We start from the raw sequence: 4827 nt of genomic DNA, 5'->3' as shown, positions 1-4827 counted from the left end.
CCCAGGCCAAGGGTCAGTAAGGATCTAGTTAGGGAACTTCTGGAGGGACTGGATGTATTTAAATCAGCTGGTCCTGACAATCTCCACCCCAGAGTGCTGAGGGAATTAGCTGAGGTCATTGTGGGACCCCTGACATGGCTTTATGGGCACTCATGGTGCTCTGGTGTGGTGCCAGAGGACTGGAAAAGGGCCAATGTGGTTCCCATTTTCAAAAAAGGGAGGAAGGAGGAACCAGGAAACTATAGGCCCGTTAGTCTCACCTCGGTCCTGGGGAAGCTTTTTGAGAGAATTAGCCTGGTACATGTCCACAAGGGGCCAGCAGGGGAGGTTATGCTTATGGGCAACCAACACAGATTCATTAGAGGCAGGTCCTGTCAGACCAACCTGGTGGCCTTCTATGACCAGGTCACAAAATCCTTAAATGCAGGGGTAGCAGTGGACGTAATCTTTCTGGACTTTAGGAAGGCCTTCCACACTCTCTCACCCCATTCTCATTAAAAAACTAGGGGACTGTGGTGTCAACACCTACACAGTCAAATGGGTTGCTAACTGGCTGGAGGACCACACCCTGTGTGGTGGTGGATGGGTCATTTTCGACCTGGAGGGATGTGGGCAGTGGGTTCCCCCAGGGCTTGGTCCTCAGCCTGCACTGTTCAACATCTTCATCGGTGACTTGGGCAAGGAGGTAAAAAGCACCCTGTTCAAATTTGCAGATGACACTAAGATGTGGGGAGATGTGGGCATGCTAGACGGGAGGAATAGGTTGCAATCAAACCTAGACAGGTTGGGCAGATGAGAACAGGATGGGTTTCAACACTGACAAGTGTAAGGTGATGCACGTGGGGAGGAAGAACCAGCACCATACCTACAGGGTGGGGAACTCCCTTCTCATAAGTGCAGAGGCAGAAAAGGATCTTGGACTCACTATTGATGCCAAGATGAACATGGGCTGGTAGTGTGGGGATGCAATCAGGAAGGCCAACCATACTTTTCATGTATCCACAGATGTATCTTGAGGAGGTCCAAAGAAGTGATCCTCCCCCTCTATGTGACACTGATACGGCCACAGTTGGACTACTGTGTTCAGTTCTGGGTGCCAGACTTCAAGGAGGATGTGGACAACATGGAGAGGGGCCAGAGGAGGGCCACTCACATGATCAGGGGGCAGCTGGGCAGGCCCTACGAGGAGAGGCTAAGGGACCTGAACCTGTTTAGCCTCCACAAGAGAAGGCTGAGGGGGAATCTAGTGGCCTGTTACAAACTAGTTAGAGGGGTCCAACAGGCACTGGGGGAGTCCCTGGTCCCCCGAGTGCTACCAGGAGTGACTAGAAATAATGGTCACAAGCTGGCAGAGGGTAGATACAGACTAAACATCAGGAGGTGCTACTTCACTGTCAGGGCAGCTAGGATCTGGAACCAGCTTCCAAGAGAAGTGGTGCTGGCTCCTACTCTGGGGGTCTTTAAGAGGAGGCTAGACAAATACCTTGCTGGGGTCATTTGACCCCAGTACTTTTTCCTGCCATGGCAGGGGGTTAGACTTGATGATCTCCTCATGTCCCTTCCGACCCTACCAACTATGAAACTACCTAAGGATATAGTAATCCATATACTTTTGGGAGGAAATTATAAAGAATAGTATAAATAATGGAATTTACTTGAATACAAGATGAGGCTTTTTCCCCAAACTGACATGGTGGGGATGGGGAACCCCTCATCTTATAACTGCATACAATCTCACTAAATACTTTACCTATCATTAAACTGCTGCCAAAAGTAGCAAGGACTCAGCAATGGAAACCAGCTATGGAATTGATTAAATGCAGCCAACACAGAGCATGACTATAAAACCCATGGCCAATGCTGGGCAAACTTGCTGATGGGAACCTACCACAATAGTAGGTTAGTATAGCCCATCTGAATAAGACATATATGGTAGTGGCCTTTAAGGACAGTCCCTATCACTGGGGATGCCAGAGGAAAAAGTTTGGGGGAAAGCAAAGGGCTACCTGACCCCTCAGGTTTATTTTCTCTTCTTTAGCAATGGAAGGGGGACACATTCAAGGCAAACCCCAATAATGAGGTTTTATACTTGTAAACCTATAACAAATTTACATATTTTCCATATATAGAATCTCATTATGGGGAGGTTGTCTTATAATCATGGTCATCTTCTATTCAAGTAAATGCAATAATGGTAAAAAGCCAACAGGGGCAAAAACACATGGGTTGGATTGACACAATCCCAAAAAGGGACATCTTGTAGATTCTTTACTACCTTGAAGAAGACAATAGGGAAATAAGAAGCATAACTGTAGATAATCATGAGGATAAGTCAGAATATCTACAGTTCCAAACAAATAGTGTGAACCTAACAGGCAGCCGAGCAAGAACAAAATTTGTAAGTGCCTCTACACAAATGCACGGAGCCTGAAAAATAAGATGGATGACCTAGAATGCCTGGTATTAAATGACAACTTTGAGATAATAGGCATCTCAGAGACATGGTGGAAGGATGATAATCAATAGGATACTGTTCTAAGAGGTTACAAACTATATAGGAATGACAGAATAGGAAATGCAGGTGGAGGACTCATAGATTCATAGATGCTAGGTTTGGAAGGGACCTCAACAGATCATCGAGTCCAACCCCCTGCCTAGGCAGGAAAGAGTGCTGGGGTCAGATGACCCCAGCCAGATGCCTATCCAGCCTTCTCTTAACAACCCCCAAGGTAGGGGAGAGCTCCCTTGGAAGCCCATTCCAATTTTGGCCATGTGAAGAAGTTTTTCCTGATATTTAGCCTAAATCTGCTCTCTGTCAGTTTGTGACCATTGTTCCTTGTTACCCCAAGAGGCACCCTGGTGAACAAAGTACCTCCGATCCCTTGCTGCACCTCCCTAATGAATTTGTAGGCAGCCACAAGATCACCTCTCAGCCTTCTCTTGCAGAGGCTGAAGAGGTCTAGGTCCCTCAGTCTCTCATCATAGGGCTTGTCCTGTAAGCCTCTGACCATATGAGTGCCTCTCTTCTGGACGCTCTCAAGCCTATCAACATCCTTCTTAAAGTACGGCATCCAAAACTGGACACTGTACTCCAACTGCAGTCTGACCACATAGAGGGGAAGTATCACCTCCTTGGTTCTATTTGTCATGCATCTACTGATCCATGATAAAGTACGGTTAAGTTGAAAAGCCAGAGGTGTCCCTGCAGAGGCCAACGCAGGGCCTGCTAGGATGGAACCATACTTCTGCCACAAGCAGCAAATCTGCTCCCCAATCCCCACACTTGTAAATAACTGCTCGGGGTGCTTTTGATTTTGTCACACTGACGACTCATTTTCATCTTGGAGTCCACTATGACTCCAAGATCCCTTTCTGCTTCTGTGCTGCTAAGAGGGTCACTACCCAGCCAGTAGGTGTGCTGGATATTTGTGTGCCCTAGGTGCAGTAATCCATAGTTGTCTTTGTTGTACTGTATCCTATTGTATACTTCCCATTTTTCTAACCTGTCCAGGTCTACCTGCAATCGTTCCCTACCCTCTGGAGTGTGCACTTCACCCCAAAATTTATTATCATCCAGGAACTTGGACAGAGTACACGTCACACCTACATCTAAGTCACTGATGAAGATATTGAAGAGTACAGGTCCAAGGACCAAACCCTGTGGGATCCCACTACCCACATCCTTCCAGGTCGATACCAGCTGGTCTACTACTACTCGCTGGGTGCGACCACCAAGCTAATTTGCCAACCACCGGACTGTGTAAGCATCTGTATGTTAAGGATAGTAAAGGACTGGTGTGCAGTTGTTGTTTGGTATAAGTGTATACCTTATACACTGACCTTATACATGTCATCCTTGGTTATTAAAAGTGAAATAGTTACATGTGAGGATGAAGTGTATAAGGTTAGTGCATAAGTGTCATGTCATGACAAGAAATGCAAAACCTGCCAACACATCTCCGCCACCCCGACAATTACTACACCCCACAATGGAGTCATCAGCATTCCTGCATCTTACAGATGCACCTCCAGAAATATAATATATCTCATCCAATGCACCAAATGGCCTGATGGAAAATACATAGGAGAGACCAAACAACAGCTGCACATGAGAATGAATGCACACCAGAAATCCAGCAAAGACAGGAATACCCAACTGTGGGGGCACATTTCTCACAATAAAACTACTTTCTCTCCAATCTCTCAGTTCTAATCCTCAAAGGAAGCTTACAAAACACTTCTCAGAGATGAGCTTATGAACTTCACTTCATCAACCTCCTGGATACTAAAAATCATGAACTAAATATAGACATTGGATCTATGTCACATTATAACTTGCCTGACATCTAACTCCCCAGGTACCTCTTCACTATTTAACTGCTACATTCATCTTCCTTCTCCCTTTCACCCAGCCTATCTCTCACCCACCAACCCCTCAATTTACATCTTCACTGACTGCCTATCTTGTATGCCTCTGACTTCTTTACTTTTCATTCCATCCAGGAAGAGTACACACCAACTCCAGAAACTTTCTCAGCCTGAGGAAGGGTTTTTAAACCCCAAAACATGCTTAAAGATGTATTTTTTCCAACTATTTAAGTTGGTCTAATATATCAGATTCACTCAAAGAAACTTGTATGAGAAATGATAACAAATTTATAATTTTCCACGTATAAATTCTAATAACTGGGCAGGGAGATTGACTTACATAGTCATCTTGGATTTCAGTAAATACAATGTGCGCATGTGTGCATACAGCAGCTACAATACTATTAAGGAACACCTAAACAATCCACTAGGAAGCACCAGTGAAAAGGACTGTAGGCC

General features: G+C 45.5%; 1 protein-coding gene and 1 long non-coding RNA gene across 2 annotated transcripts in view; one reads left to right on the top strand and one right to left on the bottom strand.

The window, feature by feature from the left end:
- The window catches only part of CSMD1 (CUB and Sushi multiple domains 1), a 1867828-nt gene that overhangs the window by 100346 nt on the left and 1762655 nt on the right, over positions 1-4827 (top strand). The window lies entirely within an intron of this gene.
- The window catches only part of LOC109311716, a 10057-nt gene continuing 6103 nt past the window's right edge, over positions 874-4827 (bottom strand). The window contains exons 3-4 of the long non-coding RNA XR_002101592.1: positions 1484-1487; positions 874-887 (exon numbers count right to left, since the gene is read on the bottom strand). This is a non-coding gene — a long non-coding RNA (uncharacterized LOC109311716). The remainder of the gene's footprint in view (positions 888-1483; positions 1488-4827) is intronic.

Source organism: Crocodylus porosus, unplaced genomic scaffold, assembly GCF_001723895.1.
Source record: "Crocodylus porosus isolate Cpor-Errol unplaced genomic scaffold, CroPor_comp1, whole genome shotgun sequence".
Taxonomy (NCBI): domain Eukaryota; kingdom Metazoa; phylum Chordata; order Crocodylia; family Crocodylidae; genus Crocodylus; species Crocodylus porosus.
The sequence above is the reverse complement of the archived record's forward strand: the minus strand, read 5'-3'. Positions and strand labels throughout refer to the sequence as shown.